Source organism: Miniopterus natalensis, chromosome 18 (genome assembly GCF_054644295.1).
Source record: "Miniopterus natalensis isolate mMinNat1 chromosome 18, mMinNat1.hap1, whole genome shotgun sequence".
NCBI lineage: Eukaryota > Metazoa > Chordata > Mammalia > Chiroptera > Miniopteridae > Miniopterus > Miniopterus natalensis.
This window is the reverse complement of record NC_142098.1, coordinates 26,305,442-26,327,910: the sequence shown is the minus strand read 5'-3', so window position 1 is coordinate 26,327,910 and position 22,469 is coordinate 26,305,442. Positions and strand designations below refer to the sequence as shown.

Below are 22,469 nucleotides of genomic sequence, written 5' to 3'. Positions count from 1 at the left end.
ACTATGATGGGAAGAATTACAAGATAGTGATATCTAAGGAAGGAAAATAACCTGGGATTGGAGGGGGTAGTCAAGAAAGGCATCTTGGAAGAGAATATATATAAGAAAAAGGAGCCAGATGACAAATAAGGAAGTGTGTCCCGAGCAAAGGATGAATAATTGCGAAAGAGCAGGAGAGATGGAACATGGAGCACTGTGAGAAATGAAGATAGTTGAGGGTGATTGGAAGTTGAGTGTGAATGTCACCCCAATAAATTCAGTAAAAATTAAAAAAAGAAAATTCTATGGGATACTACTAAATTTAAATTATAAAGCAGGAAAGAATCATATCTACATTGGACTTAATGTGAATCAAGCCTTCCTTCTAAATCTTCTAAAGTTAAAATAAATTTAAAACACTCTTTTGAAATTCCATATATTATATTGTATGCTTGTTTATGGGGAAAACATGCTTGTCTATACATTAAAAAAAAAAAAAAAGACAGATGGTAAAGGAGTCTGGGAAATGTAATTGCAGGCTCCCAGCTCTGTTATTACAGAGGAGATAATTGAAGAGCAAATGGAGGACAACAGATACTATTCAGCACCATACATCCCTTTAGCTACTCAGCACCCATATACACTTTTATCTTTAAATACCCATACAACTATAATAAAAGTAACGTTGTGTTTCTGCCTAACAGGTAGAAACTATCACTTGTACCAACCAAAGATATTCTTTCCTTTTCCCCAAAATGGAATCTATAGAATCCTATTATTGAATCATACCTGGATAATGTTAATTTCTCTTCTAATTTAATAACAATCTCACTTGGATATCCTGTAACCTAAAGACTAAGTTGTAAATTTAGGCACTACTGTCATGAAATAAAATGATAAGGGAAAAGGGTGGGAGAAAAGATCAAAATGTACAACTATGGAGACAGTAAGCAAAGAAAAATGTACTTGGCTGCTATAATGTAATTAACTTAGAAATCAATAACAAAAATAAAGCTAGAAAAGTATATGTTGAAAATTAAGAAAGGCTTCTAAACAATTACAGAGTCAATAAAGAAATCAATGAAAATTAGAAAATACAACTGATTTATAAATAAAAATGTTAATGTCAAAACTGGTGGAAATATAAAGCAGAACTTAGAGGGAATTTTATGGCATTAAATGCTGTAATAGAAATGAAGGAGAGGTAAAAACTAATACAATAAACTTCTGTCTTAATTAAATGCAAAAAAGTAGAAGGAAGAAAGTAATAAACATAATAGCAGAAATCAATACAGCTTTTAATGAAGAGGATCTACAAAGCTAAATAACTTATTTGAAAATATTAATATAATTGACAAACCTCTAGCAAGATTGATTATGAAATAATAATCATTATCAGGATTGAAAAAAGAAACAACAAAAAATCTTCTGGATATTACGATGATAATAAAAGGCTATAATAATAAACTTCAGGATAACTGAATATTGGTTAGAAATGGACAAAATCTTGTGAAAAATATAATCTGCTAAAACTGACTAAAGCATAAATAGAAAATCCAAGCAATAACAAATCCATTAAAGAAATAGAATCTGCAGAAAAAAGAAAATTTTCCCACAAAAAAATTCCAGTCCCAGAAAAATCTACAAGCATTCAAGAAAAATAATTATGAACTTACTCCATAGAGCATAGAACTTTCCTAGAGCATAGAAAAAAATTAGCATATTTTTGATACTAAAACCTGACATAGGTAATATGAGAAATAATTATAGGCCAATATTATAATGAAAATACATGCAAAAGTTCTGTACAAAATATTAGCAAATCAGGCCCTGACCGGGTAGCTCAGTTGGTTAGAGTATTGGCCTGATATGCCAAGGTTGTGGGTTCAATCCCCCATCAGGGCACATACAAGAATCAACCAATGAATGCATAAATAAGTGGAACAACAAATTGATGTTTCTCTCTCCCCCTTTCTCTCTGTTTAAAAAATAATAAATATTGGCAAATCAAAACCTCTAATATACGTATATAAAAGCTAAAGAATCATGAGCAAGTAGTGTCTGTATTAGACTGGTTTAACTTTAGAAACTTAATGTTATTTACCACATTAATACATTACAAAAGAAAAATCCTATCACCTCAAGTGATACAGACACAGCATTTGACGAAATTCACTATAAAATTAGAAAATACTCTTAGCAAGCTGAGACCGGAAGGGAAATTCCTTAAATTGGCCAAGGGTTTCTAAAAATACTGTCATACTTAATGGTGAAACTTTTAAGCCTCATATTTGAGATTAGCAAGAGACAAGCATGTCCCTACAGCTACTTTTATTCAACAGTCAATGGAAGGTTCTGATGAGCACCATGAAGAAGAACAATAAATAAAAAGTATCAGGACTGGATGGGAGGAAAGAAAACTGTCACTCTTTACAGATGATATGATTGTATAAATACAAAAAAAACTACAGATAATTTATTAGAATTAATAAGTCAGTTTAGAGAAGTAGTTGAATATAAAATTAATATACAAAAATCAATTGCATTTCTACATGCCAGTAACAAACATTCAGAAAATGCATAAAAAAATATGAATAATACATCTAACAAAAGAAATCTAAGAGCTTTATGGAAAAAGTTGTAAAATTTTATTGAAGGATATTAAAGAGGACCTAACCAAATGGAGAGATAAGCTATGCTCATGGATCAGAAGATTCAGTACTGTAAAGGTGTCAATTCTCCTCTAATTGATTTAGATTCAATGCAATTCTGTTTAGAATCCACACAGGATTTATTTTTCTTTTGTGAAATTTCATAACCTACTTATATAGCAATGCAAGGGACTGACAGCAACCACATTATTTTTAAAGACAAAGAACAAAGTTCAGGAAATTGCTTAGTAAGATCAAGATGTATAAAATCGTATTAATTGAGACACTTTGGTGGTGTTACAGGGACAGAGCTACAGGAGAGCATAAGGGAGCTCAGATAGAGATCCGCATATATAATACCATTTGATACATGACAGAAGCAAAAGAGACAAGGAGTTTGGTGGCCCAAGAGGTGTGACTATTTGGATCCTCTTTCCCTACCTGTCCCTGGATGGGTAATGCAGAACCTTGACATTCTCTGTGCAAAGCGCTCTGGGTCCTTCTTCTAAGGGTGGGCCATTCTTCCAGTGTGCACATCTTGTGTTAAGGGGTGGCTGTGTGTAATTTCTTGTGTATTGGGGTAAATGTAGCTTGGATTTGTGGGCTTGGGTGATCACATGTATGCACTTGAGACCTCTAATGGAGCATAATGGAGCTGGGTGAGAAGGGGCTGGGTCATGGGCCAGGGCTTTGAGGATAGAATATGGCTCTCTCCACATTCTGGTGGGTGCTGCTATGTTCTGGCCAGAAATTTTGAGAAAAAGTTTAAATCAGTGCATCTCAAACTCTGATGAAAATCTAGTTTTTTAAAAAATTTCAGAATGATTGCAGACCAATACTTTTGTTAAATACAATAAAAATAAATTGCAAGAAAAATGAAATTTAGAAAGTATACAACCAATGTAGCATTATTCTGTCAAATTGCTAGAAAAATTATCAAACACTCTCAATTTCTATACTTATTTGTCAGGACCAATAACAAATAATTTGCAGACTCGCATCGTGGGCCATACTTGGAGTACCACTCACCTAAATTCAACCTGGCCTTGCAGGACATTATGAAGATATATTTGTCAAAATGCGATAATAGCACATAATTTGTTTAACAGTTTAAATGTAGACATGTAATATGTAGGCCTTCATCTGTATTCTCAACCCTAGTCCTGTTTCCAGCATCAGCGTTCCTCTACACTCTGGGAAGTACCAGTGGGTATGCAGCCACCCCTCTCTTTGAAGCTAGAATGCCACATTCTCTCACTCAACTCTGGGTTGTTTGAGCACCCGCTGGATCCAAGCAGTCTGATCCCACCAGAGGTCCAGAGTTTCATCTCTCTTTTCCTTCATCATAGGGCATAAGCTACTTCCTAACGTCATTAATATCTGGATTACCCCAGGAGACCCCTCTCCCCCCTTATTTTTGTTTTTTCAGCCATTCAACACCTGTATAACTATCCCCTGTATTCAGTACTCTCTGTTTAAAATACCTTGTGTGGTTTTGTTTTTTCTGACTAGACCTTGACTAATATAACTTAGGAATCAACAAAGAAAATAAATCTGGGCAAAAGTCTTAAATAGGAATTCACAAAGAAAGGCCAATAATGTAGGGGAAAATGCTTCATCTCATTAATAATCAGAGAATAATATAAAGTGAGAGCCCAATGAGATACCATACACACTCATGGGGTTGGCAAATATGTACAACCTGACAAGTGCTGGGGATAGAATGGAGGAGAGTGAGTCTGCATCCAGAGCGGCACAATACTTGGCAGACAGCTGAGCACTACTAGGAAAGTTGAGATTTACACACTTTCAAGAGACCTACAAGTCCCTTTTCAAGTATTCCCCCTTGAGAATCTCTTGCGATTGTGTGTACCAGGATTCATATATATAAAAGTGCATAACATTGCCGATAAGAGCCAAACAAAAGCAAAAGAACAAAACTGGAGTGACTTAAAATGTTCATCAGTAACAGATTAGGTAATTGAGATGTGATATTTGTACAAGGGAAATGTGAGACAAACTATAGCTCTGTGCCATCAACATGAATGATCTCAGAAGCATAAAGTTCATTCATTCAACAGATACTTATTGAGTGCCTACTTTGTGCCAGGTACTGTCCTACATGGTGGGATACCTAATAGAACTTATATTCTAGTGAGCAAGAAGACAGAAAACAAACAATAAGCATATTAAGTAAGTGAAGTGTCTAAGTGATGAGTGCTGTGGGAAAATAAAAGGAATGCATGAAAGGGAATCTGGCGTTTCTGAGAGTGGGGTAGAGTATGTTTGTATTTGCCATTTTCAGTAGGGAGATCAGATAGGCTTCCTTGAGAATGAGATGTTAGAGAAAAGCCTTGAAGGTGAAAATGTCTCTGTCATGGGGATTGGGATGGAGGGAAACTGCACAGGCAGAGGAGACAGCCAGTACAAAGGCACAAGGTAGGGACATTTCTGGAAAGGAGAGTATGGCTATCGGGGAGTAAGATTAGATTAGAGAGGTAGCTGTGTGTTCATATGATGGAGAGCTCCATTGACATTCTTGCTTTTACTGAGTTGAGCAGCCACAGCAGGATTTTGAGTAGAGGCAGTGCTCCAACGTGACTCATAGATTAAAAAGACTGCTTTGGCTGCCACATTGCAAATAGACTTGGAGAATGGGGAATGGGCCATATTGAGCAAAAGAAACACATGACTGAAAGAATGCATACAGCATGTGTTTGTTTATATAAAGACTCAAAGTAGCCAAACTAAACAGTATTCTGTCTGGGGATACACACACAGGTGGTAAAACTATAAAGAAAGCAAAAGAAGGGAAACAAAGTTAGGGTAGAGGTTACCTCTGGGGGTAGAGCAGATGATTCGATGGGGGTGGGGCACACAAGGGTGCTGAGTGGCCATGTTCTGTTTCTTCAGCTGGTGGAATTTTTACTGGTAGTTACTTTAATAATACTGTAACTTCTAAGCATGTGTTTTAGACAGATATTCTGTACACAAAAGTAAAATTAAAAAGAAACAAAAGGAGAAAAAAATAACCCTCCTATTAGTAATCGCCTAAACTGTTTTACTATTCATTTACACAAGTTGGTGTTTTTCTAGATTAAGACAAGAATTTAAGTTTTGCTCAAATATCTGGGAGATATAATTAAAAGGACGTGGATGCATTATTTCGGTGTGAATTTTCCCTGACATGTAGATATCAACTTTTGGCTCTTAACACAATAAAATACAGAATTGGATGTCAGCCATGTATTTATAGGCTAGAAACCTCCAATTTAGATAAACATGCTTATCAGTTAGGAAGTATTTTTTGAGCACCTGCTACATGTGTAAGGAAATTGGGAGTACAGAGGAATATTTAATCTTGTTAGCAAGATGAGATCAGTATGCCAAAACAGTTAATTACCTAAGACATTGTATTATTAATTGCTAAATTGTGTGGCACTAGATAAACAGTGCTGACAATAGCATCTGAGAATCCCTGATGTAATGCACAGATACAGTCCATGTCTTTATTTTAGAATCAATGGTAACCTGAGTACAGAATCTTACAGTCAATTTTTATTATCACATTAACAGACTAGATTATGAAAAACAATGTGCTATTGTGCATTTATGTGAATACTGGGTATCTTTGATGTTAATAATTTCACAAACATTTCAGCCAACATGCTCCACTTTCTCTTCATGATTCTTCATCTGCCCAGAATATTCCCATGTTTCTCTTTCCATTGTAAACAGGTGCAAATAGCTTAGAAAAGTGGACAATTCTTTTTCCTTTTTCTTTCATGTATTCTTCGATGTGAATGAAATGATTAAGTATTTTAGCTTAAAATACCCCCTGCTGGGCTGTAGGAAGTATAAGTAATCAAGAGATAATGAATACTACAACTTTAGGAATTTAAAATTTCATCTGGTTAATTATTTCAATGAGAACTTGAAAACAAAATAAACTGGTAATTGGGAATTTACCTTCATTAAGCAAATTAAAGGAAGTATTTAAAGTCACTTGTGGGGAACATTTTGTTTAGTAGTGCTTTGTTACATTTTAAGATATTGATGAAATACATTAACATAGCTTAATATCTTTATTATTAATTACTATATTATATATTATAAAGTTAATATAGTTGCTAATTCACACACACACATCATCAAGTGATAATTTTCCTTTGGAGCTCTGAAAAGGAAAACCATTTTAAAGTCTTGTACTCAAGTGCACTCTCTCTTTGGTTGTCCACGGCCGTCAAGATCCAAGAGTAAAATTTGTTATATTGACTTCTTGACCTGGGTCTACTTTTCATAAATACATATTGAGAAGCAAAAAAATTTAGTCTTTGTGCTTTGTGCTGTGCTTTGATGTATGTCTAGAGCCTAAAACAAATGGTATATTTCAGTAAACTGTTGAAAAGTCTGACTTTACTATAACGGTGACTTAGTTCTTTGTTATGTATGGATTTGCCTTGAAATATTTTATCCTTAGAAACATTTGCATATGCTTGCAACAGGTTGGTAGTCCCATTTGCTTTTTTTGCTAAATTCTGTTCATTGCCTTTTCCCAATTTTGGTTACCCCATCCTCCCAAGCTGTGTTAATACTGGGAATTTTCCAGGAGGAAAGGTGGAAATGAGGAAACTATGGCCTTTGAGGTATTGTTTATCTTTTGCTTTATTTTATTTGACATTGTTTTGGCCTTAAGCAAAAAAAGGAAATTTGCTTTTTATATATATAAGCAACTCATTGCTTATATAAAGGAAAAAGAACCTTCTGTGTGTTTTTTAGTTTTTTTAAAGAAAGACATCTTTAATAATTCCGTTTTAGGATTTCTTCAAGGTATGATATATACCCTAGATTAAAGGACTTCATATGCTCAGCAGGAATCTATCCTCAGTTCCCATTCATGCGTCTTAAGAGTCAGTTCTCCTCCAACATTATTTCTAAGGATGAAATTAGCAGCAAAGTTCAACAGCTCACAGATGTCAGAGTAATAACTGGCCATCTGAGTATCAAGAGCCATATCTGCTTGGGGATTTTAAATGTCCTGAAGGGTTTATAGAAACTTGGGTCAGTCTCAGCCTGAGTCTGTCCTCCTCACCCCCCGCCGCACTGCCCCAATCCTTGCCCCCACTTGTTCTCACTGGGAAATTTAAATTGTGAATTCTGTTCTGTATTTTAGTGGATATTCCTTGCAGTATACCAAAGTGAGTGGTAATTATGTTGGAAACAGGTGTGTGGGAATATAGTTTAAGACTGCAGTGTGGCCCAGGTAACGATGTTTAGATAGATTGAAACTCAGTGAAAATGAAGGTTTCTTTGGCAACCTTCCAAAGGCTGCACTTCCAGTTTTAAGCACTTTGAGATATTTTATAGGGAGCCGTTATTAAAATTTACATATTAAACACTTCCCATCTGTTATGATTCCTGAGTTTCCAGGCCTGGTTACTATTTTTCCTTTCCATAGACTGAGAGTTCATTTATGATGCCCTTGAGTGCAAGGATAGTGTCACTTGAACTATGTGTCCTTACGATGTTCAGTAATATGTGTGGAATGTAAGGCCAGATGAGAGTGCCCGGTTGGTGTAAGGTAACACTTGCTTTTCCATTTTAATGTAACTACTACTGAAATAGTCATCCCTTTCCTCCTCCATTATCTCCGGAAAAGCATTCATTGAAGGCTTGTGTCAGGTTTCCACAAATACTCCTCCTTATCCTGTTGGCTAGGTTGTATTAATAATCTCAGACATGTTCCCTACCCTTTCCTGCTCTTTGTATTCTAGGGCCAGTACCCGCAGTCTGTGTTTCTCAGGTTCCCTTGCTAACTGGTTTTCAGATAGATTTTGCCAATGGCAAGAGAATGATGGGCAGTAGGAAGGGAGGAGCCAGGGCGTCTGTCTTCTTGTCTCCTGTGCTTCAGGATGAGTGTCTGGGTCTCCTCCCTGGTTCCAGCTTCCACCCCATAGTCCCTTCTGCACTGACCCCAGTTTCTGCTGGGGACCCTGGCCCTTGTGCTTCATCCCATTGTCCCTCTTACCCAAGGTGAGACAGTAGCTCCTTTCTCTTTCCTCCTTTTTTTTCTTCCCTCTCTTCCTCCTCTTTTTTTTCTTTCCTTCCTCTTAAGTGAAATATAATTCAGAGACCATAAAATTTACCTCTTTAAAAAGTGTACAGTTTAGTGTTTTTTAAAGTGTATTTATAGACTTACGCAGCCATCATCACTAATTCTAGAACATTTTCATCGTTCCAGAAAGAAACCTTGTACCCATTAGCAGTCACTCCCAATTCTCCTTTCCTCACAGCCCCCTGTCAACCACAGATCTATTTTTTGTCTATAGATTTGCCTATTCTGTATAGTTCATAAAAATGGAATTATATAACGTAGCCTCTGTGACTGGCTTTTTTCACTTAGCATAATGTCTTCAAGGTTCATCCATGTTGTAGCTTGCATCAGTACTTCAATTTTATGGCTGAATAATATTCCACTGTATAGATGTATCACATTTTGTTTATCCACCCATCCATTAATTGATGAACATTTGGTTACTTCACTTTTTTGGACTATTATTAATACTGCTATGAACATTCATGTATGAGTTTTTATTGAACCTATGTTTTCACTTCTTAGGTTGACATTCTCAAATCTCTTAAGCAAAAAAGAGATATACTTAGGAATAGAATGCCTGGATCATGTAGTAGTGACTGTACAGTGAACATTTTGAGGAACTGGATAGTGGATTCTTTCTGTTGCAGATCTCTGCATTGTCTCATTGCCCTTTCTTTGGTCACTTGGCCTGTTTGTAACTAGTCCTTGTATAAAATATCCTCTATTAAAATAGCTGGCATGGACTGACTTTCCTAGATTGAACCCTGACTGAGATTTATGTTATACATGAAAATCAAGGCTATTTTCCCTCTCAAGTTTCTTTTTTGTTTTTGCATAACTGAGAAACCACAGTTATGCAAGGGAGGAAAAGAAACCATAGAGTTATTAGCATTGTCAGGAACAGAGTTTCTGGTTGATTAGATTTTGCAACTTTGTTTGGTAAATTGCTGGCATCTTTAACCTGGTGCTCGTTCTTTTGAACATGTTTTGTTTCCCCAACAGTCTCAAAACTTTGAGTGTAAGTAGTTTACTTAGAAAGTGATTCCAGGAAGCTCCAGGAGGGAAGTGGGGAAGTGACACAGGAGAGGATATAAGCCAACAAAAGGTGCATTGGTGATCAAGTGACCTGATGGGCTCAGTCCTGCTGAGGACCTTGGAGAAACTGTATGGTGCATGTTGCAGAGTTGTCCCACCTGAGGGGCACGGAATCTCGCATATCTCTCTCCTGTGTTTCATTTGTCACATTGGAGCAAGTGGCTTGAGGTCTGCCCCCCAGGCAGTTAATTTGCTGAGAACTTCAGCTATGGTCCTGTGGCCAGAGAAAACCTGCAGGCAGGGTCCCAGGTACTTGCAGTAAAAGCCAGTATAGTGTGTGTGTGCATACGTGTGTGTATGTTGATGGGGGGATGGAGGAAGATGGTCGGGAGTGGAATCTGCAAACTTCTTGAGGGTAGAGACCTTGCATTTGTATGTTTAAATTTTGCTGATGAATGCTAAGAATTAGTTGATTTTATGCACTTATGAAGGAAACTGTCCAAGGAAGAAGCTTCCTGAAATATAGATGGGAACTGTCACCTTATGTTTACACTGGAACTCTTCTTTCAGGTGTTGGTTGATATGGAAATTGTTTATGAAAAGAACCACAAATTCTCAATTTGTAACCAGACCATCAGCTGTGCTGTCAAGAAGCCTCATAGGAATACAAAATTAAAACTTCCTTGATGCCTTTAGCTGCAGGGAATATAAAACCTACAAGGGAAAATAAAATCTCACCTCCAAACTTTTCACAGGCACAAAGCAGGATGCCTGTGAGAAGTCCATGAGAAATGAAGGGTATTAAACAAAGATTGATTAAAAACCAGGAAGCTATAGGAGTTTCTTAAAACAATGGACCAATAGACAGCACATGTTTAAATCAAGTTTAAAAGGCAGTGATAAAAATGTAAATTAGTACTTGCCTCCGGATCTCTTAACCAGTAGAATAAATTTAGATGCAATCAATTCTCCTCCCTCAGATTAAAGCTGCATTTTCATTAAGTTGAAAGCAAAGTGATAGGAAAGTGGTGAGTTTTAAAAGTTATTGAGAAATGACATGTAAATGGGTTAAAGCCACTGGTATCAGGGAAGCTTCTCTCCCATTCTTGAATCTAGCCCAAGGTTCCCTTGGGGCAGGGCTATGCCACATCTAACCCATTTTAAAGCTTTCCAATTTCACCTGATCATCTAAACAGGTCATGGCAATACTGTTATACGAGTTAATTGCAGAAACTTTGCTATCTGTGCCTTGACCCCTACAGTCTGGAGAAGGAAATGGTATTTAATCATATCTGGCATGGTTTGTCTCCCCATTTGGAAAGCAACAGCAATTTATACTTTGCATGTGGCATCCTCCACCTTCTGTTTCATGCTTTCTACTCTTCTCTCCGTAATCCCACCACTTATGGACAGTGTAAGCTTCAGCAAATCTCACCACCTCAGTTTCCTGAGCTGTAGACGACCAGAAGCTAGGAGAGAGGTGCAAAGCAGGTTCCCCCTTAGAGCCTCCAGAGGAACCAACCTTGTTGACAACTTGACTTCCAGCTTCTGGCCTCTAGGACCATGAGAGGATAACTTCTGTTATTTTAAGGCACCAGTTTGTGCTAATTTGTTATGGCCATTTGTAGGAATACGGCCTCTCTCCCAAACCAGCTCATTATACTCATTCTTAGTATTTCTTGATGCATGGTGCTTCCAGGTGTCTGTTCCGGGCCTTTCCGTGTGCCTGGAGTATGCCTTATTCTCGGCTTCTCCTGCTGCTTTCCCACCAGCTCCTACTCTGAGGCCCTGCTCCCACTTACTGCCTCTGAATCCTTCCCACCTTACCTTGCTACTTCATTTCCTTTGTTTGTACCACACTGTTCAGTTTTCTCTTCCCGTGATGTAGTAGTATCTAGTTTGTCATTCAGTGTCTGAGTCCCTGTTAACCCATGAACTTCTACGGAGCTGGGGCTGTTTTATCTTCATATTCGCACAGCTCAGGGTGTGATGGACATGTGACTGACTTCCATGAAATATTTATTTAATTAGTGAAAATTTCTCTTTTTATTTGCTTCTGTTTTTTCAAATCCAAGCCTATTCCTTTCATTCTCTTTGGAAGATGTATGTAAAAATTAATGTGACTTTGGATGTCAAAACAAGCCGTAATGAGATCAAAAGTTAGGTCTTTCTGGCCTTGCTGTTAGGAACTGCTATTTAAAAATTGTTTAATTTAGAACTTATTTTATGAAGATAAATGGTGGAATAAAAGGAATAAACCGGTAAATAACTGTCTTGAAATTGTGGAGAGTGAAAAGCTGTGGTGACTTCATTGAAGGCTATTAACAGTAAGGTCACTGTCAGCAGATTAGAGAAATATTTCACCTAATTAATTGAGGTGAGTTCATGGTATTAAAGACCTGAAAAGCTTTTATGCCCAGAATTATTCTGCATGCCATCTCCTGCCATGGTGTGTGGGAAATGGGTTAGGGAGAAAACTTGTGGGAAGAGGTGGGAAAATTTTTTTTTAAATTCCATAATTAGTTGAAGGTGATAATAAGACAGCCATCATTTAAAGACCAAGAAAGGGTTTTACTCTAAGTTTCAAAAGAAATAACAAAGGGGGAGATTGAGCATTTCAAGGACTCTTCGTTTATTGAATTATCTTGTGTTTTTAGAACTATTTTCTAGCATCACAGCATTGATCACTAGTTAGGATAATCAATTTATTATTTTCCAAAGGGGGAAAAATGCTGACTCCAAAAGGTTCTGAAACCACAAATCAAATGCCAGTGAGGTTATGAATTGGAAAAGGCTGATTGTAGTTGTGTTCTTAAATAACAGTTCTGTGTAGGGAAAGAAAAAATATTGGCGAAATGACTTTTGGTAATAAATTAGGTTTCCTGAAATGACATATAAGTTGCAAGTTGGTTTTCTATGGGCTCTGTCAGGAAAAGTTTTTTTGGAATCCTTTTATCTATAGATAATTGTCACCCCTCTACCAGAGGCATTCTGGCTGCTTTTCTTGGCTTGGTCCCTTTTTGCAGCCCTTACCCAGTGAATCTGGGGCTGTCCTGCAAAGAGAATATTTCTGGAACTATAGCTCTCTTCTACTTACGTACATAAGGCTAATTTTCAGCGTCCTATGAAATTCCTAGTGCATACACCTCAATAAAAATTTGTTAAGAGGAAATTTGATGTGCAGCCTCTGACAGCCTCAGGCTACAGATAAATACAGTCAGTGGTTGGCAGCTTTAGACTCTATTTCAGTTATCTATAGCCCAAGACTTAAAAAAAAAAGAAAAGATTTTTTTCCCCCTCTTGATTCTTCGGGTAGGTTTTCTGCCTTATATGATGTCAACTAGGGTTATTCGGTTGCGTTCAGTTGGCATCTTGGCTGGATTAGAAGTTCCGAGAATGCTTTACTCAAATGTCTCATGGTTTGCATCTCCCATGCTCTTTTCCTGTGCCTGGCTTAGTCCTCCTTACTGCATGGTGGTCTCAGGTTAGTCAGACTTCTTACACTGCAACTGACTTCAAGAGAGAAAGCAGCAGTCACCAAGCTTCTTACAGGCTTGGACTGTATCTGGCACAGTGTCAGTTCCACCCAAGTTATGAGACCAATCCAAATTCAAGGAAGGGAAGTAGACTCCACTTCTCAGTGGGAGAGTGGCTTGCTCACATAGGGAGGGAAAAAAATGGATGGAAGCCACCTTTGGAGAATACTTACCACAGCCTCATTGCTAACTTTAAGATAGCACTACTTCATTTTATAAATTAGATTTTCTCGCATATCTTCAGTTCCCTTTATTAGAACAATCTTACATTCACTTGCCAGTTCTTGCCAGCATTTTCCAGAAAAGATGATCCTAATTACTCTTAGTATAATTAGTTAGTTAGGCCTTACTATGTGCTCAGGACTGAGTATAGTTCTTTATGTATATGATCAAGTCCTTACAACAACCCTGTGAGGAGGAGATTACTATCACTATATTCTTGATTAAAAAAACCTGAGACTTTGAGTAAACAAAATTGCCCAAGTTCTCACAGCTTATAAAGTGGTAGAGCCAGCTTTGGAAACTGGAGATTTTCAATTTCAGAGTTTGTGCTTTTGCACCAAAACATGATAGTTTTTTAGGTCCATCATGAAATTGCTGTTTGAAACCACTGTCAGATCCATCTGTACCAGCCTTGTTGACTTCCTCAAATTCTACTCCCAGAATTTCCCTGAAGTAGATGTTCCTGTTCGTGGCATGCAGACCAGGACAAAGGTCTGTGAGAAGCTTCCATTAACAGGAACTCCTCCAAGCCTTTTGATTTATGGATTCTCTAAAGGCATAAACATTTTTCAGGACTTCTGCTGTTCCTCCACACCACCCCTTGAAACTTCCTTTTGTTGTTCAGCTGTTACCCACCTGAGTGAGATGGAAGACATTTCCACATCCCCAGTTCTTGTTTTCTTGTCCAATATTACCATATTTTAATTACATTTTCATTGCTGAAGTCTTAGACTGTGGCTGCCCAGGTTAGAGAATTTTTCAGTAGTTGAAACAAATATAAAATTGGCTTTTACTATTTTGAACATTAGATTCTTGTCATGTTCTCTTGTGAATTTTATAGTCTGTTAAACTCTGCTACTTTCCTTAAGGCTATTAGTACTTTCTGAGCCTTTCTATATTTCACTTTGATGTTAATATTTTATGTTTCTGGTCATTTATTTTTCACCATCAAGAATAGTTAAATTGCTCAATCACAGGCTTTGGATATTTTTGTTTGTTTTTAAAGCATTTTATTGCGTCTTCTTGTATTGTTATCTGGACTTTTCACCAATACTATATTGTGTTTTAGTAATGACTTAAAATGATTTAACAGGATTTTATCTTATGAGAAATTAGAGTTATCCAACAATTTTGTCTTAACATAAATTTGTGCAAGATGGTTATAGTTTTTTTGGGGGGGGGGTTGGCCAAATATCTACCTTAAACACAAAAGAAATGGCTTCCACAGTGTATTATATCAAAGGCTAAAATAATCAACACTTTATGAAACATGTCCAAACTCAAATAATAAAGTATTTACATTACTTCTGAAAGAGTTATACATATTTGATAAGCTATAGAAAACTGTCTTAAAAATTAAAAACATTCACAGTACCTAGCTATTTGAACATTTAGGAAGATGACATATTCTTTGAATATATATTGATGTATCTGCATACGTTCCAGATGTGAATATTTCCAATTTTTTAACTTCAGTATCCTGTCTGCTTTATATTAACAGAACCATCCACTGCATCAGCTGTCTCTACTGAATTAACCAATACAGACTTCTCATACAAGGAAGATTGATTACCCATTGCTAAAATAATGCTACATAACAAACCACCCAATCAGACTGGCTTAAAACAAAAATATTTTATTATTTCTCACTGGACTATGGGTGCAAAGAGTAGTTGTGATGATTTGAGACACTTTTTGGTAGATCAGCTGGGCTTGTTCATGTGTTTGAGGTTGGTTACCAGACTTTGGCTGGCTCCTAAAATGGCCTTGGCTGGGACACTGGGCTCTTTTCCATGTATCATTCACATACCTACAGCATTCTAGCCATAGTCTTATGGTTACGGCAGGGATTCAAGAGGAAGCAGGTCCAGTCATGCAACAGGGAGAAAGAGAACACATGCACACACTTTTCAAGCTTCTGCTTGTCTCATGCTTGCTAGTAAAATCCAGTTGGCCCAAGCGAGTCACATGGATGAGCCCAGAGTCAGAATGGGAAGGCACTAAAAGTTTAGCATTAGGATTCAGGGAGAACTTTATTGGGCCTTTTGGTGGTGAAGCTTGGCTTGTGCTGGTACCGCAAGATCCAGTGGAGCAGGGGGAACTTGATCTTAGAGTTGTGGAATTGCTTGACCACTGTAGGTGGCACTTGCTGGGCATGATCTTGTCCACCTTCATGATTTAAATTGAGTGGACCTGGGCATGGTGCTGGCACCCAAGTCGTGGTAGCACTGGGTGACAGTGCCCACCATGACCAGGTCCAGCACACCCTGTGCATGTGAGTGCCACTATGAGAGTTACATTGCAGACAGATGCCAAAGTTCTTCACTTGGAGAGGGGATTTCACAAACACCTGCTCCCAGTTGATACAGTAGCTGCAACACCAAGTACCAGAAGCAGGACCTGGTAATGATAAGATTAGGTGTAAAGATTCACATTTAGTGCAAAGATGGCATTTGGGGGTGGTCAGGCAAAGCCCCACTGCCTTTTACTCTCGCCATGTGCTGGAGGCTTCATGGTACTCTCTCCATGCTCACCTCTTCCCACAGAAGGGCTTACAGTTTTCATCAAATTTGAAATATTTCAGCCATTATTTCTTCAAATATTTGTTGCCTCCCCATCCTTTCAAGGATGCCAATTACATTATATGTATTTGTCCATTTGAGGTTGTCCCATGGTTCACCGATGCTTTGTTCATTTTTTTCCTCTTTTAAAATTTTTTGTGTTTCATTTTGGATAGTTTCTATTGCTATGTCTTGTGGTTTACTCATCTTCTGCTTTGTCTGATTTCCTATTAATCTCATGTAGTAGTTTTTATCTCACACATTTTAGTTTTTATCTCTAAAAGTTCAATTGTATCATCTTTTAAAAAATATCTTCTATGTCTCCATTTAACATGTTCAATTTTCCCTCTAACTTTTCCCTCTTATAATACTGTGAGGTTTTGATTTTTATATTTGAAGCTATATTGTGTTAGGAACATACAAGTTATTACTTTGTTTGCATGTGTTCATGTGTGTGCATGTCTGTGTATGTGTGCATTTTCTTGTAGATTTTTCTTTTTATTCCTTTTAAAGATTATTTGCTTTAATTTTAATTTGACACTAAAATTATTTAAAAATCACTAAAATTATTATACTAACAGTTTTCTTCTGGTTAGTTTTCCCCTATTTTTATCTTAAATTTTTCAAGCTCTGTATTTTTTAGGTGTATGTCTTATAAGCACCAGGTAGTTAAATTTTATTTAATCTTATCACCAGTCTTTGAAAGTTAAATCTGTGTGCAGAGTTTTGCTCTTAGTAATCACAAAGAATCAGTCAGGGAATCATAAAAATAGCTAACATGGGGAGAAGCACAGATGTTTAAGAGTTCTTCCAAAACCCTGGCCACGAGTCCCAATTTAATGGTTTCTGACTTCCTTTCTTGAATAGAGGCTGGAATTCCAGTGGTTCCCATCAAATCATCTTCTTGGCATATAGGCTTGAAGATGCTGATAGAATAAAATGACCTTACTTTCCTAATGTGGGAGATTATACTCAAGGTGTTCTCATCTCCTGACCCATATCTAATGGGTCTTTTAAAGCATTTATGCACAGTATTATTTTGTATTTTGCTTGAAGGTTAATTTTAAGTGATGCCAGTGATTTTTACTTTAGTTGTTTAGTGTAAGTCTCCTCCTCACCCCTTTATGCCCATCTCAGAGGCAAGTTCACAGGGGTAGGGACCTTGTCTGTGTTGGGCACAACCCCCCCCCCAAACAACAACAACAACAACAAACTTCTTAAAAAGTTAACTTTAGCCTGGCTGGGTGTGGCTCAGCGGTTGAGCATTGACCTAGGATCTAGGTGATCAGGATTCGATTCCCGGTCAGGGCACATGCCCAGGTTGCGGGTTCGATCCCCAGTCATGGGCGTGCAGAAGGTGGCCGATCAATGACTCTCTCATCACTGATGTTTCTCTCTCTCTCCCTCCCTCTCCTTTCCTCTCTCTGAAATCAATAAAGATATATTTTTAAAAATAATAAAATAAAAAATAAAAATAAAAAAACATTATTTAAAACAAAAAGTTAACTTTAAGTAATGCTAATCTTTTAAAAAAAACTAATTGTGTCCATATTCTTTAGTAGTTTATGAAGTTGCTCCTTTGGCCATTCCTTTTTAGATGGTCATAAACTAAGTTTACTTGATCACTGTTGGGGTGAATTTTTTTGTTATAATAGACTATATACTGTTCAGGGTTACTTATAATGAATACAGAGTAACATTCCTATTACATAAAAATAAAATAATTGTTTTTGTGAAATGAATTGGAAGATGTGGCATAATTAGACAGTGGGCATTTGTATTCTCCTATTATCGCTTTAGAGCTGCAAAAAAATGGATGTAATTTATTTCATCTTGGTAATGCTCCTTCTTTCTGGTCCAACAATTTATCAGAAATGTTAATCCAGCAAGCAGTAAGTGTGTGGGGAGGAGGTGGAGAGAAGAGAGGGGGATTTAAAATTAGCTTGGAAATATTGCACATCTCATTAAAAATGTAATCATGCGTAAAATGAGATCAATGAAAATTTATCTAAAAGTGCAAGAAAAAGGCATTTTCTAGTATGATACTGGATTTAATAGACTGGATTTTAATGTAGTCACTTTGCTACAAAAAAATCTCTCCAGGCTAAATAAAACAGTTTTCCCTTCCAGTTATTGTACAGACAGCTAATTTCAGACCCTTTCCTTCTGATATTCAATCGTATCTCTTGCTGGATATGGGTTCAGTATATTGCAGAATTTGTTTTCTTTACATTTTTCCATTACTGCTTTCATTTGCATGATAAATGATTAGAAGTAGAAACAGGAAAAAAAAAAAACACCCATGCAGAACATTTCTTTATTAATTTTGTTTAAATTAGAGTAACTTTTTTATTCATCCTCCCTCTCCCCATTTAACAACCAGTGCATCTGAGTTATTTTAATATTTCGTGGCACAGCTAGAGAAACGGGTTACACATTCTTTTTAATCTTGCTCTTTTTTCAAGTAACATTTTATTTCATCCTTATGTTTGTAGTTTACATCTTGGTTCCTGTCTTGCACTGTTTAATGATATTGGTGAGATTTTCCCTTAAAAGAGACCCTTGTGTTTAAGGTACTAGAGTTTAAAATATGTTGACATTGATGAACTTAAGGACTTTGAAGATTTATTTTGCAGATGATATTATCACAATTCTTAAATCTTAAATAGGATTTGTAAAATTTGGCTTCATTTTTGTCTTCTGCCCTTTTGCTCTTAGCTGTTTTTCTAGCCTGATAATTTAGAAATGTGAAATGATATAACTGAACACATTAATGAAAATCATCTAATGCCTTCCTTTCCCCCAAGGTTTTAAAGGAAAAGAAACCAGCTTTATTAATAAAAACTTCCCTGAGCAAAAATTATTGTACATGCTGAATGAATAGTTCCTGTAAAATTTGTCTACAAGAGGAGAATCCTATGTGGTCGTTTGAGGATGATTCACATAGAAAACGTCTCCTTTTCTCTCACACAAATTTTAGGTAAATACTTTCCTGTTGTAAAACAAAAATTAAACAGTACAATTAATTGAATATTCTCTTGATCATTCCTCCTATCCTACTCCCTTCCCTAAAAGTAACACACTGATCAGCCGCTATGTTTCCTAACATTTTCTTTTCTAAATATGTACCGGTAGAAATACCGTAGTTTTAATTTTTGTTAAATTCTTCTACCATAAAAGGTATAATACCATTTTAATTTTTCTTATTTTAGTTAACATTATGTTTTTGGAAAATTTCCATTCCAATACATATAAGTCTACTTTTTTCTGTTGAATTGTTGCATAATATTCCATAACATGGGCCAAGATCTGGAAAGAACCTAAATATCCCCCAAGAGGGTAATGTTAACCATGACAAACAACAGTGCTATAATAACTTTTGTTTATGCCTTTGTGCACAGTGGAAGTATTTCTTTGGGAAAGATTACCATGAAGTAGGACAGCATGGTCAATGAGTGCACTTAAATTTTCCTCTGAGTACCATTTACCTAAATCCCACAGGTTTTGCCATGCTTGTATTATGATTCATTTCTAAATAGTTTGTAAGTTCTGTATTGATTTTTCTCTTAAACATAAGAGTTATTATGGGGTTTTAAAGTTTCTAAGTCTATAGATTTTTCTGACTATCTTTTTGATGATGAATCTAATTTTATTTTATTATGATCAATCAATATGGCTTATATGATTTCTGCTTTATGGGAGTCGATAGGATTTTTCTTCATGACCTAATATGTGATCAATTTTCTTTTGGGAGTATCTCTGCCTGTTTGAGAAGAATTATCTTTATTATGTTCATTGTTCTAGTTTATGTCTATTAGATCAAATGTGTTAATTAGCTTATTCAAACATTCTATATTCTGACTTTTTGTCCATCTATTTTATCTGCTGGTTCCTAAAAGCTATGCTGTTAGATATGCCCAAAACTTCATCTTCTTGGCAAATATCCCTTTTTCTCCTTTTAGTGTATTTGCCTAAAATTCTTTCTTTTTTGTGATACTAAGAATTATTTAATGTATTTTTTCTTATACTGTTATTTCTACTCTTTCTGTAATGTTTTAGATATGCCTTTTAAACGTATCCTGTGAGTTTTCTATCGCAATATGAAAGTTTCTGTTTTCAGTAGATAATTGATCCTTCACCCAAATTATCATTACCATTGTGTTTGGACTTATTTTATTTATATTTTCTGTTTATTTTTTCTGTTACACTCTGCCTTCTTGCCCCCCCTTCTGCCTATTTTTGGCTGACTAGATTATTTTATTCCATTTTTTCCTCTCCAGTGGTGGTTTGTTAAGTTATACCTCTTACTTCTGTTCGTCTAATAATTACACTTACAGTTTTAACATACATATTGATTGTGTATCTTTCCACCATCATGTAGACTACCTCTACTCTGTCCCCAAATAAGGTGAAAACCTTGACGTATTTTTTATTTCTGTCACTTTCCACCTTCTCTGACATGTCTCAAGTCTTTAGTTCCAAAATGTTAAAATTTTTTGTTTGATGTCAACGTTTATTTAAAGTTAATTAGTTTTACTTTTTTTCCTTCTCACCCTTGCCTTTTAAATCTCCTCTCTCCTCTCTCTCTTCCGTCCTCTCTTTATTTGTTTCTGGAGTACATTCCTGAGAAATTTTTGTTAGAGAGTTTTATGTGAATGCTTACATATCTTAAAATGTCCTTATTTTATTTTGAAGAATAATTAGAACTTCTAAAGAATTTTAGGTGCAAATCCTTTTCTCTTAGAATATTAGTGATAGTGTTCCATTAGAAATCTGAAGTCAATTGTATTCTTATTTCCTTTTAGATAACAGGTTGGTATGATTTTTTTCTCTCTCTGGAACATTTCAAATATTTTTCAATTATAGGTAATACTTTTACCTAACTTATAAATAAAAATAATAAAAAGTTGCACTCAGAATTCTTGCTTCCATTCCTGTTCCCTCATTCCTGACCTACCTACCATAGGTAACAATTTCCTATTAGATTTATTTATTTACTTATGAAATTTTATTTATTGATTTGAGAGAGAAAGAGAGGAGGGATGAGACACACACACACAGAAATGTTGATTTGTCGTTCCACTTATTTACGCATTCATTGGTTGATTCTTGTATGTGTACTGACCAGGGATCAAACCCACAACCTTGGCGTATCAGGCTGACGCTCTAGCCAACTGAGCTACCTACCAGGGCCCTATTAGAATGATGCGTATCTCTTCTGTGTATCTTTATTCAAAAGAAAGCAAATGTATATTTACACTTCCCCCTCTTTTTTACTGAAAAGGTAGCATACTACATGACTTGCTTTGCATCTTGCTTTTTTCCCCAACAATGTATGTCCTGCAGGTCTTTCCACGTTAGTAAGTAGATATTCTTTACCCTTTTATTCAGTTGCATAGCATTCATTTGGGTGGCTGTATCCATAGTTTCTTCAACCAATACCTGAAATGGACTGCTGGAGGATTTTCAGTTTTTTGCTCTTACAGATAATGCTCTAATGAATAATTTTTCACATATGCTATTTCATATGTGTGCAGATACATCTGTGGGGTAGATTCCCAGATGCAGGATTTTTAGGTCGCAGGGTAAATGCATCTGTATTTTTTGTAGAGGGAGCCAGATTCCCCTCCCTGAGGGCTGTACCGTTTCACTTTCTCATGAGCAATGTACCCCTCTATGACTGTTTCCCTCCAGCCTTAATTAAGAGTGTTGCCAAAATTTTAATTTTTGCCAAACTGATAGGTAGTAAATGATATCTAAGTATAGTTCTGATTTACTTTTATCTTACTATAAGCAAGGTTGAGACTTTTTATAAGCTTAGTGGCCATTTGTATGTGTGGGTATTTATTTATTTATTTATTTATTTATTTATTTATTTATTTATTTATTTATTTTTGCTGAGAACTGTTTATGCCCTTTTCCCATTTTTATTTTGGATTGTCGGTCATTTTCTTCCAGAATTTTAGGTAATCTTTATAAATTAGAGAGGTCAGTCTTTATAATATAAATTATAGTTTTCCCGCTTCCAAATCAGTCACCTGACTTTTGATTTTGCTTATGGTATTTTTTTGGCATGGTGAAAGCTTTTTTATTCAGTCAAATTTACCAATCTCATATTGCTTCTGGATTTTGAAATCTAACTTATAAAGGACTTCCCCACTCCATTTTAAAGGTATTTCTAGTACTTTGTTTTTTACCCTTAAGCTGTAATCCTTTTGGAGTTTATACTTGAATACAGTGTGAAGCAGGGAACCAACTTTTATCTTTTTCCCAGACTGTTACTCAGCTGTTGTGATACTTATTAAAATATAATTTGAGATATCACTTTTATAATAATATAAATTCCTATATACATTTCTGTATATTTCTGGACTTTTTATTCTGTTCC

At 36.1% G+C, this 22,469-nt stretch overlaps 1 long non-coding RNA gene, 1 other non-coding gene and 1 pseudogene across 7 annotated transcripts in view; 2 read left to right on the top strand and 1 right to left on the bottom strand.

The window, feature by feature from the left end:
* LOC107527918 (uncharacterized) overlaps window positions 1-22,469 on the top strand; it is a 766,921-nt gene that overhangs the window by 38,529 nt on the left and 705,923 nt on the right. The gene's annotated exons all lie outside the window — the stretch shown is intronic.
* Window positions 1,807-1,884, top strand: TRNAI-GAU (transfer RNA isoleucine (anticodon GAU)). Its single transcript has one exon. It is a non-coding gene; the product is annotated as a tRNA-Ile (tRNA).
* On the bottom strand, window positions 15,535-20,542 carry LOC148091038 (large ribosomal subunit protein eL20 pseudogene; annotated as a pseudogene).